Here is a 14,582-nt window from a genome sequence, read left to right on the forward strand (position 1 = left end):
AACTTAAATCTTGGAGTCAGGTGGGTTTTCCTATGTCTCTTAGTTTGGTTTTCTCCACCCTTAGTTGCTGACTTATCTAAAGGACCCAGGAAACCCCGGGGAGGCAGCACAGCCCTGAGGGAATGGAAAAGCCATCAGAAGTGTGTCATTGCCTATTCCCTCAGACACACTAAGGGTTTCCACCGAACTGTGGACCAACGAACCATACCAGCACCATAATCCCCAAACTAGCTTATTTAAAACTGTGATTTTAAAATAAACCATATATGTAGGTCTCCAGCAGGTGCTACCTACAATGCAAACAAAATATCTCAGTTCTTTTTTTTAATGTGTATTTATTTTTGAGAGGGGGGAGGGGCAGAGAGAGAGGGAGACACAGAATCCGAAGCAGGATCCAGACTCTGAGATGTCAGCACAGAGCCCCAAACGGGGCTTGAATCCACAAGCTGAGAGATCATGACCTGAGTTGAGGTCACTTAACCGACTGAGCCACCCAGGAGCCTCCAAAATATCTCAGTTCTCAATGTTAAAAACAGAAGATTTTAAAAGCACACATAAAATATTTATCTATTCTTTCAAACTGAATACTTTTTGAAGAGAAATATGATAGAAGGAAAAAAGATTCTGTAACCTTTTCAAGAAAATTGCTTCCCTAAGACGCCCAGAAAAATGACTGGTCCATACTTTTTAAAACAAAATTATGAAAATTATCTCTATTTCTGAGACAGCCTAAACTTAAGAAGGCTTTGAAGCCCCTTCAAACAGTTTTTAAAAGTTCCTGTATGAGGAAGCCCTAATTATTATTTAAAATAAAACATTATTCAACATTCTCATAATCATGGAAGCTGCTTAAAAATTAAACCTAAATCAAGTTGAAGAAATATGGCTCCTTAGTGCATAAATCTTGACGCCAAAGCTGGTTGCAAGTGCCCAAAAGTACGCGCTGTGCACAATGCAGACGAAGCTGCTTTTCACCCCAAACCTCCTTTGACGGTGGTTGAGTGGAGTTGAGGTTAGGAAGGAGGATGGGCTGGTCTCAGCTTGGGTGTGAGGACAGCTGGGTTTCCGTCACCTCCTCCTTACGGCTTCCACCAAAAGTCATACGTAAGGACCTGTGTGATTGCACGTGATGAAGTCAATGCCTCTTGCGACTTGCGTGGGGGACGAGCCGGAGGCCTCTCCACCCAGGAAGGTCCAGCCTCCTCTGGGGAAGGCGACCGAACAACACAGCAGGTCACACAAACTCTTAACGGCTCGTGGCAATGCTGAGAAGAAACCAGTGGGCCCTGATGGGAGCCAGCTGTCCCTCGGACCGACTCTGGCTCAGTCGGGCAGTGCAAGGAAAGAACTCCCCCGGAAGTAGCTGGAGAGGAGGAGAGAGAAAGAGTGGAAACAGTCGCAGTGACTGACGAGGGATCTGCCCCCCAAAACCACTGATGGGGAGGAAGGAGGGGGTTTCCATGCCGCCAGGATTCTGTAAACAGTGGAGCGCAGAGTCCGACGTTCCAGAGCTCGGTGCCTGGCGGGGCTCCGGCCAGGAAGTAGGGCCAATCCCCAGGAGCAGGCAGCGGGGTCTCGGGGTCCGTGTGCCACGTGGGGAGAAGCGGTTCCCCCGCTTGGAGGGCGTTTGGTAGAGGCCATGCGGCCTCCCCTCGGGCAAGGGTCCCAGCGGATCCTGGAGAGCAGCCCCGTTTGCTGGTTTGGGGACAAAGACGCCAGAGTGGGGTGGCACCGGCCGTGTTGTGGTTTGCCTTAATCTCTGAACCTCTGCCCTCGTGCGGTTACACGAACGTTTTCTGGGGCAACGTGGGACCACCGCTCAGCAACGTCCTCCCCAGAGAGTCGGCTGGAGTCCGCGCCAGGGGGCCTCTGAAGTGCGGGCTTTTGAAACACAGCGCATCTGAGATAAAACCAGGGAGGGAGGTGCGGCCCGGCAGGCAGCCGGCTGGGACACGGACAGGGTAGAGGCGGGGAGTGGACGGAGGCCTGAGACAAACGAGGGGTGCTCGATCGATCGCGGGTCTGTGAGCGCACAGAGCTCCCGGGGGTCGGCGATGAGGGGGCTGGGCGAAGCCACGCCCACTCTCCCACGCGCACCTGCACTCGCACTGATCCACCCCAGTCCGCTAAGCAGTGCCACCTAGTGGAGAACGGAGCCGTCACACCAAGCCCCGCCCAACAAATTGTTACTGCGTGAAGAAAACAACGGATTTGGGGGTTGCTAGTTTATTATCACAGAAATTAAGCAATGAGTTTCTGTGTTTGCCCTGACTGATAAGTCGTGAACGGAAATGATTTGCAATGACGCACCACTCCTGGAGGAAAACGGTTGAGGAGAGGATTGATTGTCAAATGAGCACAGAGCCCCTGCTTTCCCCATTGTTACCATCCAGTGTCTACACCTGGGGACTCCGGTTTTTACCTCAGACAGCAGGACTCACCTACGAAGATCTGGAGGGATCCAGAGAACAATCATTTTAGCTTTCAGGTGAGTTCATGCCGAGAAACATTCTTGACCTAAGTATGTAAAACTAAAATGCCTTTGGGCCAAAAGCTGAACCCCGCCTTGCCATGTGGAAACAGACCTCACGGGCTCCCAGTTCACAGTCTTTGAGAATCTGAGTAGCCTGCAGGGAGGTCAAAGTTTCTCTACCTTGAGAATTACACCATCGGCACTTGCTAATCAAGGATGTGTTTGTGGAAATGATGAGCCTTCAGTAATATCCCACAATTTCCAAGAAGTAGTAATTAGTAAACAGTGTGCAAATAAGGGAGGAAATATCTGAGGACACAACTATACAATTTAAAAGCTTGGGATGTTCTCACCCCTAAGTGACAAATGAAAGTTAAAACCCATCATGTTACGGATGGCTTTTCTTTACTATTTCCCGGTGGCAACGGATGTGCCAAGAATTTATCCAAGAGTATGTGATCTCTGACCACTGCTGGCAAGAAAACGAAACTAAAAGAAATACATGCAACCATCAGATTGGAACCTATTGAGGGGAAGGAATGAACACAAAAGAAAAACTAAGGCCATGTTTCCAAAAATTCAAATATTAGAAGAAAATGTTCAGCCCACTGGCAATAATAGACATTAAAATTAAAAGCTGACAATTTTACAACAAATGGGCGAATATGGGACGTTCACACACATAATCTCACACACGCACACATGCGCACAGGCCACCCCAAGGGTTGGCCCAGATGAGGGAAACGAGATCTTCTGGACGTGTTTACGTGGGAGCGGAGAGCAGCCCAGTGTGTTTTCCCTCAAGCACGTACACGTTCCGCCCCCAGGAAATGATCCTCAGTGGGGAGTTATTTACACACACATAGGACGTTAGTGTCCATACATCCTGTTGTTAGCATCACAGCCACACTGCAGGGAGGTTGTACCAGTTGTTATGTGTATGTCATGCGGTTATTAAAACTTCTCCTTCCAAGTGTCTACCGGAAGTGATAAGTTAGAGGTTAAGAAATAGAGCTGGTGGCCTATTACATGGAGTGGAATCCCATTTCACCTAACTCGGCAAATATGTGTGTCTACACAAGCGAAATTGTGCATAGTGCTAGGCAAATTTTGAACACGACTACCACTGGCTAATTGATTACCTTCTATATTATAGCATTTCAGAATGAGAACGTATGCTTCTTTCTACATGAAATAAAATCTACACGATACATGCATGTGTATACAACCATGTGGAAGAACATTTTTACTTCATAAGGGTTTTTTTTTGTTTTTTTGTTTTTTTGCTTGTAAGATAATCCAGAACATTATTGCTGGGGTTGGTGGACAGTAAGGTTTGGCTAAAAGGGGGTTGATGTGGGGACACTTGGTGGACAGTAAGCTTTGGCTAAAAGGGGGCTGATGTGGGGACACTTTGATGGCGGAGCTATTCCATGTGGTAGGAGGGCGGTGAGGGCATGACGACGTGACATGAGTACTTGTCCCACTCACAGAGCAGCTCTCTCCTCCCCCGAGCCCCGTGCTTCCTTCCTTTCCTCCCCAGTTCTCCCGTGCTGGAGAACACTTCTGTTTTAAATTCTCTCTGTTAAAATAACTTGCCCGGCTCCTATCCAAGTAGACTTTCACTGGCAGGTGGTCCTTACGAAGTTCAAAACCAGGCAGAACTAAGCGGAGGTGACCAGACATCAGAACAGCTGCTTTCTCTGGATGGCAGAGGGCGGGCAGGTGGTCGGGGAGTCCGGGGGGAGCCGCCGAAGGTGCCCTCATCCTGGGGCAAATACTCTACTTCAAATAAAAGTTATTTCTAGCACAGGCACCGAGCCACGAACGCACCGGGAGAACTCCAACTTCCAGTGCCCCTAAAATACCCGGTTAAGTCTCACAAAGGGGACAATTCAACCCAGCACTAAGCTGCATGTGGACTGCTGTAATAATGCTGCAGCGTGGGTGCAAAAACACTCACGTCTCATTTTTGTTTGAAAGAGCTAAAATAAGAGAAGATAAACCCCAGGAAGCTTTGATGTGTCATGTTTCTCAGTTGGTAATATTGTTTAATTTCCAAAGTGGGCAGTTAGGTGATATCTGTTTGTTCTGCTGTGGGCAAAGAACACGCTTTAAATCGTTTCTATCTTTACAAAATTGTTAATGTCGATTCCAGAGCCTACAACACTATGTCCACTTTTGTGCGCGTTCCGTGTCCACTGGACAAGGAGTTAGGTTCTGCTACGGACGGTGGTGTTCCTGTGGCGTCAGGGGGCTGACCGGTTGGTGGTGTTCTCAGGACTCATGGGTCCTTGCTGATTTCCAGTTATTGACAGTGGGGTCTTGAAGTCTCCATGAATAACTGTAAATGTGTTTATTTCTCCTCTCTGTTCTACTAGGTTTTGTTTAAATAAGGAAATTCTTTTACTAGGTGCATAAACATTTGGGGTTTTTATGTCTTCTTGGTGAAATTAAACTTTTTAAAATCATTATGTGACATCCTCCTTTATGCAGGAACTGATACCACCTGATTTTAGGACATAATAGAAAGCCGTAGCAATCACAACCATGTGACATTGGTCAAAGAACAGACATCTAGATCAGTAGAGTGAATGGAGATCCTGTAAGTATAGTCACTGATCGTTGACAATGAAGCAAAGACCGTCTTTGTAAAATGCAAAATGTAAAACTTCTGGAAGATGATATTGGGGAACACCCAGGTGGCCTTGGGGATGGTGTCGACCTTTAGATCCAACACCAAAGACGGGATCCATGAAAAGAAGGACCGATAAGCTGGACTGCATTAAAATAAAAAAATTCTTCTCTCAGAAAGACAATGTCAGAGAGAGAGAGAGAGAGAGGACGAGCCACAGACTGGGAGAAGATATTTGCAAAAGACACATCTGAGAAAGGACTGTTATTCAAAACTCAAAATATACAAAGAACCTGGGGTGCCTGGGTGTCTCAGTCTGTTAAGCATCTGAGTCTTCATTTTGGCTCAGGTCATGATCTTAAGGTTTGTGAGGCCGAGCCCCATATCAGGCTCTGAGCTGGCAGCACGGAGACTGAGGGGGAATCTCTCCCTCTGTCGCCCCTCCCCAACTCATGATCTCGCTCGCTCTCTGTCTCTCTCAATAAAGAAATAAACTTATATACACATATGTAAAGAACTCTTAAAGCTCAATACTAAGGAAACAAACAGCCCAATTAAAAAATGGGCCAAACCCTAACAGACACCTCCCCAGAGAGGTTATACAGAGGGAAGTTAGCAGGTGAAATGGTGCACCATATACCACCAGGGACACACAAATCGAAACAACTGTGAGACAGCACCGGGCACCGACCGGAATGGCCAAATCGGAACTCTGACAGCATGCAACGCCGGCCAGGATGCAGAGCAGCAGGAAGTCAGGGTCACTGCCGGCGGGAATGCACAGTGGAGGCCACTGCGGGGGCCACTGCGGGGGTCACTGCGGGGGCCACTGTGGAGGTCACTGTGGGGGACACTGTGGGGGCCACTGCAGGGGCCATTGTGGAGGCCACTGTGGGGGCCACTGCGGGGGCCACTGTGGAGGCCACTGCGGGGGCCACTGCGGGGGCCACTGTGGAGGTCACTGTGGGGGACACCGTGGGGGCCACTGCAGGGGCCATTGTGGAGGCCACTGTGGAGGTCGCTGTGGGGGCCACCGCGGGGGCCACTGCGGGGGCCACTGTGGGGGCCACCGCGGGGGCCACCGTGGGGGTCTCTTACGAAGAGAAGCACACTCTTAACAAGTAGTCCTTGGTATTCACAAAAGGAATTGAAACACGTCCACACAACCCGCCCCCCCCCCCCCCGAGTTTGTAGTGGTGTTGTTCCCAAATGCCCAAACACGGATGCCCTTCGGTGGGTGAATAAATGAATAAGCTATGGTCGACGCGGACAGTGGAGGGTTACTCTGCGCTACAAGGAGATGAGCCATCAAGCCGTGAAAAGACGCGGACGAACCTTCTATGCAGATGATTAAGTGAAGGAAGCGGGTCTGAAAGTCTACACACTGTGTGAGTCCAACCACAGGACGTTCTGGAAAAGACAGAACTACGGGGATGGTACCGAGACTGGTGGTTGCCTGGCGTCGGGGGAGGGATGATGGTCGGAGCACAGGACTCTTAGGGCAGTGAAACTGCTCTGTCAGGTACCATGTGGGGGATTCGTGTCCTTATACATTTGTCCCAAACCATAGAACGTGTGCCCCCAAGACTGACCCCGATGTGAACCGGGGGCTTGGATGCTCGTCTGTGGGCTCATCGGGTGTAACAAAGGCACCGTCTGGGGAGGGGAGGGTGTCTGTGGTGGGGGAGGGTTGTGTGGGAGGAGGCGGGAGGTGTAGGGGGGAGGGTGTGCGTCATAGGAGGGGGACTGGGGGGCTGGGATATGTGGGAAATTTCTCTGCATCCCCCTCAAGTTTGCTGTGAACCTAAACCCTTAAAAAGTCTTAATAAAAAGTACTCTATTCTGTACATAGAATAACAAGCCAGTTCCAGTCACTTGTGAAGAGAAATCACCATTATGTGCACAGAGCACTAGTTTGGGGTCTACGTTTAAATGTTACCCATGAAAGAGGCAAATTGAGAGGCATATTTGTAGTTTCTGGCATGAACACTTGTCCTTTCCAGCAGGTTACAGGCCTCACGGCTAACACATCGGCTGCACAAGCCGAGGAACCTGGGGATCCCCCCCGGACGGCGCCGAAGTCCCGCCTGCAGGGGTTGCTGGACTAATGATCTGTCACTTTCTGTAAACACTCATCTCAGACCCACGAACCCACAGGTATTGCATGAAAATTACATTAAGGAAGCAACTCATTTAATGGTGTTGACAGAGTATCTAAAAATATCAAGGGTCAGTGGGAGAAACGTCTCATCACCACAGTGTCTGGCCTCCACTGACGGAATGTATTTCCTATTAAATCCCTGTCAAATTACATGAGACCAGAAAATTAACAGGATGGGCACACAGGCTGCGAGCTGCACACGTGGGCCTGTCCGCCGACCTCCGGCGGGCGGGGCTGTCCTCGGGGGGCAGGGCTCGGTTCCAGGTTTCAGATTCCCATCTGAGACCCTCTTCCACTCAGGGAGGGCGCAGGTGGGCCGCGGGGCCGCTGGGAGCCTCGAGCTGGGTCCCGAAGGACTGGATCCCGAGTGAACGTGCAAGTTCTCTCGCTCGGCGGAAAACCCACTCGTGCTCGGGCCACCCAAACAATCGCCAACGGAAAGTAAACCACGGTCCGCAGCCTCAAAATCCGGGTGCTCTGATTCAGGGCGAGCGTAGGTTCCGGTGAGGCAGGTGAGGGGGGCCGGTCACACCTGGCTGGGCCCCGAGAGCCATCCTGCCTCACTGGTCCCTGTGGCAGGGGCTAAAAGTCCCCCAGGAGGCGGACACCTGTGTTTGCCAAATGTTTTCTCCTTCCTCTGGTCTCTGCTTCTGGGACTCGGATCACATCATGGCTCACTGGCACTGCCTTCTTTCAATTCATTTTAATTTTTTCAGTAGTTTCTTCTCTGTGTTTTCCTTCGTCTAGGTTCATTCGCTGAACCTTAAAGTTTCTGGACCCTTTCTTCTGCGATGTCCAATCCATTAACTCACATGTCAGATATTTTAGTTTCCATCTCTAGAAATTCGATTTGGTTTAAAAAATACATTCCAGTTCTCTTCCTGACATGCTCCTACTTTCTTTTGCTTTAGTAAACAAAGTCTCGTAACTGGTTTTCAACCCACCTACTAATTCTATAATAGGTGATGTTCCCAAATCTGTTTCTATTCGTTGGTTTCGTTGTCACATACACTGGATTCTTCCACCTCTTTGCACGCCTGGCGATTGTTACTGATGCCAGAACTGTAAACGTTACCCTTGCCGGGTCCTGAATAGTTTTGACTCCTGAAACGTTCCGCAACTTTGTTCGGAGAGGCGGAGTTACTTGGCTGCATTCTGTTCTTCTGATGCTTCTAGAGAAGGATCAGAGAAGCTCGTGCCGTGTTCTGGAAGCAATGCTTTCTGACCATTTCTCCCAAACTCCTGTGAGCTACAAGGGTTCCCCCCCACCCGCCCCTGACCTTAGAAAACACTCCCTCCCCAGGGGACCCACACTTCTCTTTAAAGCTTACACTTCACAGCAGCGAGGCCTTGGAAGTGAAAGGTTTGGGTACAATCCGTGTCTGTCGTAAGAGGGAAAAGTGCAGATGGCTGAACCGAAGAGCTCAGAGAGCAGGCAGGATGCGGATGTCAGGGGTTCGGAGGAAATTCGTCCCGGGCCCCCCACCTGAACTCGAGGCAGAGACAGATTACAGCCTCTCGCACGGGAAAAGTCCAGTGAAGAATTCACGAAAGATTTGAAGCTGAAGTGAGGTCATCTGAATATACACCCAGTGAGTGCCATTGGCTTAGGATGCGGCAAATTCTGAGCAAGACCTCCCGGGAACAAAGTGAACAGGAAGGTAAGGCCACAACACTTGTATGAACTGAAATATGTTGTTACATTTCTTATGTTACATTTCTTACGCTCAGTGCGATTGCTTGGAACTCAGCAGCAACATAAGGAAATATTTATGAAGCACAACGTTCCAGGAGAGGGAAGAAGCGTGCGGGGGACAGACAGACGCACGGTTCAGAGCAGCATAATTCACACTGTTCCGGGTGTTGCTGGAAAAGCACAGCATCCCACAGGCGTCATAAAAATAAAATATTTCTCAAAGAGTACTCACAAGAAGTATGTGTTTTTAAATTACCAAAATGTGTGTCCTTTATTTTTCTATATGTTTATTTATTTCTATTGAGAGAGAGAGAGAGGGAGAGCATGTGTGGGTAGGAGAGGGCCAGAGAGAGACAGACAGAATCCCAAGCAGGCTCCGTGCTGTGAGTGCAGAGCCCAACATGGGGCTCGATCTCACGAACCGTGAGGACCTGACTTGAGCCGAAATCAAGAGTCAGGTACCTAACTGATGGAGGCACCCAAACGCCCCGAGATGGATGTCCTTTAAAATGAAGAACGTTTCTTTTATTTCTTAAATGAAAACTAGCAGTTTTCACTGAGATTTCTTTTTCCTTATCTTGGTTGACTAAAAGTCACAGAATACAATATTCCTTAGAAGAACAACTCTAACATCAGCCGATGCATAATTAATGTGACGATTACATAACATCTCAGATGTACTAAATTGCTTGAGCTCACTATCCCTGAAAAGTTACTACAGAACTATATAATTAATCTCTCTTCCCAGAACAAAAAGTGTAACACGTCAATAATTTCAATATTTATCATCGCCTACTTTTCTCTTGGAAGGTAAACAGTTTTTCAGAGGAAAAAACGCCAGCCCGGTGCAGCTGTCCAGCTGGCGCGTCACACTCCGCTCCTGGCGGTTAACGAGAACGAGGCCAGCGGCCCGGAGGGGCAGGTGCCTCGGCGCCTGGACACACGTGGCTTCCGGGAACTCGTTCCGGGGAGGCAGACCCTTCCCACGCCTTTTCTCGCCTCACCGGGAACTCCCGAGAAAGTCCACGGAAGCAGCGCCGCGTGTGCAAATCCGTGCATGGCTGACGCGGAATCGCGTCACGCGTCTCTTTGGCCTGTGGCTTCTGCGCGTTTCCTCGCTTTCCTTCTACCGCACGGGAGGCGGTCTGGGGCGGCCCGAGCGCTGGCTGCGCGGCCCGACCGCCGTGTCCCTCGTTTTACGTTGCAGACGGTCGAGGCAGTGGCTCACGCCGGTTGCCTCCCCAGAACGCGCTCCCATCGATCCCTAACGAGACATCTCCGTGTGCGGATCTGCAGCAGGGGGGGGCGCGCAGTTGCTGGTGAATCTAGAGGAGCGGCCCTTAGGGTGTGCGTGGAAGGCCCGGCGTGAGAACTGCCACGGGGACCTCGCCCATTACGGTGCCCGAGCTTCTGACGCCTTCCAGGTGGCGGAAGCCGAGTATTAGCAAAATTCTGCCTTTCTCTAACTGGTGTGGAGAAAAGAGTAGTTCACACCGGCTTAACCGGGGACCGCAGACGTCCTGGCAAAACTGAGTAACTTTCGCAGAAGTTTGTTTTTGTTTCTTCTGTGAATTCTTATACTTTTCGGCGTGTGTTGGAAAGTTCGTTTCCTGTTGTTGCCAAACAGTGACCAGACTGCGCTGTCTCACCCGACGAAGTGATGTCCCCGCGGCTGTCCAGGCCAGAAGCTGAGCTGCCCCGCGGGGGCTCCGGGAACCACACGGGGTGTGGGCAGAACGTGGGTGTCTGTGGTGGCAGAGAGGACGCCCATCTCCTATCACGGGCTTAGGTGAGGGCTCACCCAGCTTCTGGAGGCTGCCTGCGTTCCTCGGCGGTGGCCCTGTCTACACTGCCTCCCTCCCCCTCTGTCACCGTGTGTCCTCGGAGCCGGTGAGGACTCGGGTGCTCGCGCTGGGTCCCCCGGCACCCTGGGTGCTCTCCCATCTCAGGGCCATGTCTGTAACCCCTCCCGTCACGTGAGCCAGCATACTCACGGTGCCTGAGACTGGGGGAGACGCATCTCTGGGGGGCATGATTTCACCTGCCACACACTGCTTACGCTGGTTTTTCATTCATTTATTTGTATTACCAACAAAAATCCATCGTTTTCCCATCATATGTTTTAAGAATAGTTTCTTCTTAAAAAATGTTTTTAAATGTCTTCTATTTATTTTTGAGAGAGAGAGAGAGAGAGAGAGAGAGAGAGAGAGAGAGATTGAGAATGAGTGGGGGAGGGGCAGAGAGCAAGAATCCCAAGCGGATTCCGAGCTGTCCGCATAGGGTCCTGCTCGGGGCTTCGGGTCACAGACTGTGAGATCAAGACGTGAGCCGAAATCAAAAGTCAGACGCTTAACCAAGGAGCCTCCCAGGCGCCCCAAGAATATTTTCTATTAGACTATCAATATGTCTTCATTTTTGCCTTTATCACAAGGATTTTTAATGTTTTTAGGTGATGTGTGTTATAGTTATTAATGACTTATACTGGGTTTTATTTCATATTCAGGGAAGTCATAATACTTAAAACATTTTTAAATGTTCTATTTTTGATAGAATTTTAACAGTTATATTTTGTTTTTACACGTAGAGGTTTAGTCATTTTCAGACTGTACTTGTGAAAGATTTAAAGTAGGGGTGCCACTTTCTTCCTCCCCAGTTTTGCAGGCCTGGGCTCCTCCTACCCTGCGCATTCCCAGGACAGGCCTGTGTTCAGGACCTGCCCTCAGCGGGCTCTGGGGAGCTAGGGGCCAGGCCCCTGGGGCGTCCTGTCTGCTGTGAGCGCGTCTGTCGCCCGGGGCCCTGGGACACTCTGTCCTTTATGTTAACAGCCTGATTTATGAGGAATGAGCTTTTGCTGGGGGGTAGGGGGCTCTGAGTGGCTGAGTTTAGTCAGCTGGGTGCTGCACCCCAGGCATCCGGCCCCCTAACAGGCCCCCTTAATGGTGGGGGGAGAACCCAACATGACCCCGAGGCCCCACTGGCCAAGGTCACAGGAAAGCTCCCACCTTCCCTGGGACCTCCCAGACACCTGTTCCCTTTGCGGATTTTCACCTTTGCCTTTTCACTTGATAAACCTTCACTGTGACTGTGACAGCGGCCCGGTCCCTTGGTCCTTCCAGTGTCACCACGGCCGTGTCCTGTGGTCCTCCCAGCAGGTCCTTCGGAGGGTGTCATTGTTCTATTCACACTCACGGAATATTCACTGACATTCCTCGACTGCTCAGCTAGAACGGCCCAGCTGCTCAGATCACCCACAAAACGCCCAGCGTCGGGCGCAGGGCCGCGAGCCCGCAGGTAATTTGGGAGACGCTCCGGTGTCAGCTACGAGTCTCCGACTCCTTGCTCGGTCCGCAGTAACTTGCAGTTCTCGGGGTAGGAGACTTCCGTCTCTTATTTGGGCCCATTTCCAGTTATCTGAGGCTTTTGTGGTGTCGCAAGTAGTATTTTCTAAACGTTATCTTCTCAGTGTTTCTGTTGCCCGTGTAGGAACACGAGTGGGTCCAGTCACAGGGCGGGACTCACGGACCAGCTCGGATCCTCCGGAATCCCGCGTGATGCCGGCAGCATTCCCTCTTTAAGCGTGAAATTACTTGTCAGCGAAGTCATCGGGGCCAGAGCCGTTGCGTGCGTATTCAGATGACGTTAGATTCCCGTGGCACGCGCTGTCTTACGCACGGTTTTGGTTTCGTTGTCTCAGTTTCTGTCGTCAGTGGATTTACATCTACGTGTTCAGAGTCATCACCACTTTCTCGTAGGATCCTCTCATTGGCTTAAGTGTCTGTGGAATCTGTAACGGTGTCACTGATCTCATTGTTCTTACGAACTTTTGTCTTCTCTGTTCCCATGTTTTAAGTTAACGTTGCGGAGGATTCACTGCTTTAGGTGACAATAGTTGCATGTTGTTTTGTTTTGCTATTTTTGATGTTTTAGATTTCTTCCAATCCAAACAATTTGTGGTATTATATAGCCTTAATATAGCAAAATAAGTTTGTAGTAAAATACAATTTAATTAAAATTATAAGGGTGCCTGTGTGGTTCAGTCGGTTAAGCATCTGACTTCGGCTCAGGTCATGGTCTCATGGTTCATGGGTTTGAGCCCCACGTTAGGCTCTGTGCTGACAGCTCAGAGCCCGGAGCCTGCTTCCGCTTCTGTGTCTCCCTCTCTCTCTGCCCCTCCCCTGCTCATGCTCTGTCTCCCTCTGTCTCTCAAAAAGGAATAAATGTTAAAGAAAATTATAAAATAAAAAATACTTCTTCCAGAATTATTAATGAGATACACGATCTACTAAATGCTCTAATGATCTTATAAACCAAACAAGTGAAGGCCGATTATGTATTTTTATGAGGGAACATTAATAAGGTCATATTTTAACCATCAAAAACCCACTCAGGTTAAGGTTTGTTTGTGTTTAATCAGACTTATTTCCGTATGTATGGAAGGAAGTTACACCTGTGAGTCCTGTTTGTAACAGGACACAATCCATAGAGAGCATGAGACGTTAACACTGTGTCGTCGTCACCAAAGCACCCTTCAGTCTTCAGAAGTCACCACCGTTGACATTAATATCCTGTACTCCACGTGTACTGAACTGCTTTAACCTTCATTTTCCTCTGTGTTTTCCTTATTGAAATAGGAATTATATGAAAAACCAATAGGGCTGTTTCAACTTTCTTCATTCAGATGTCAGTTCTGATAAAAAGAACCCTGATCACCTCCTGTACCATAGCTAGTGAGGCATTTTGTCCCCATGGGGACAGACCCTGGCAGTGTGGTCACTGCAATTTTATAAAATGGGCTGTTAACTATGGGTTCATTCTCATGATATCAGGCCTCGAAGTGATTGTATTCGTGTGAGAAATGTGTAAGTTTTGTTACTGTTTAGCTTGTGTTTTTTAAACTCTTTTTTTGAAGTTTATTTTTTTACTTTTGAGAGATAGAGCAAGTGGGAAGGGGCAGAGAGGGAGGGATAGAGAATCCCAAGCAGGCTCCATGATGTCAGCCCAGAGCCCGACGCGGGGCGTGAACTCACGACCCTGAGATCATGACCTGAGCCAAAACCAAGAGTCAGACGCTCAACCGACTGAGCCACCCGGGCGCCCCTAGCTTGTATTCTTTGAGAGAAGATTGATTTACAAAAAGAAACTTTTCATTTAGACACGAAGTGAGAGAGAGCCCTGTCTGTCCGCCCCGCTGAGATGCCTGCCTGGTGTCCGTGCCTAAGACAACTTCTTTGCGGAAATGGCAGTCAGGCCTGGCTTCACGCGGTGTGTCCCCTCGAGAAATAGGCTTCTCCCGGAGAAAGCTCTGGCCACAGGGCGGCGACGCTTGGGGGTGCCGCGGAAACACAGGACCGTCTCAGCTGCCGTGCGGAGCGGACGGAACAGGGCGCAAGCAGATGGAGATGCCGTGCGCCTGTCGGCGGAGTGCTGGCTCATCTTCGCCTTCCTGTGTGATGTTTTATTAGCAAACTGAGGAGAAAACTCCTGCCCAAGTGTGACGGGGTGAATTGTCAGGAGGTGTCCTGTCCCCCGAGGGGGTGAGTGTCGCTGCTGAACCCGGTAGCTATCAGCAGGCCTTACTTCCTGCACTATGATCACGCCCTCCTCTGGGCGGCAGGTG

The 14,582-nt window shown here is 49.8% G+C and overlaps 1 long non-coding RNA gene across 2 annotated transcripts; it reads left to right on the top strand.

Annotated features, from left to right (window-relative positions):
* The first annotated feature begins 1,534 nt into the window (after positions 1-1,534).
* LOC125937732 (uncharacterized) lies at positions 1,535-9,159 on the top strand. Of its 2 annotated transcripts, none has more exons than XR_007462494.1 (4): positions 1,535-2,488; positions 7,112-7,265; positions 8,017-8,083; positions 9,001-9,159. It is a non-coding gene; the product is annotated as an uncharacterized LOC125937732 (long non-coding RNA). The 2 variants fall into 2 exon arrangements; XR_007462495.1 differs by having other exon boundaries at positions 7,115-7,265.
* Positions 9,160-14,582: the final 5,423 nt, after the last annotated feature.

This window comes from Panthera uncia (genome assembly GCF_023721935.1).
Source record: "Panthera uncia isolate 11264 chromosome A3 unlocalized genomic scaffold, Puncia_PCG_1.0 HiC_scaffold_12, whole genome shotgun sequence".
Classification (NCBI taxonomy): domain Eukaryota; kingdom Metazoa; phylum Chordata; class Mammalia; order Carnivora; family Felidae; genus Panthera; species Panthera uncia.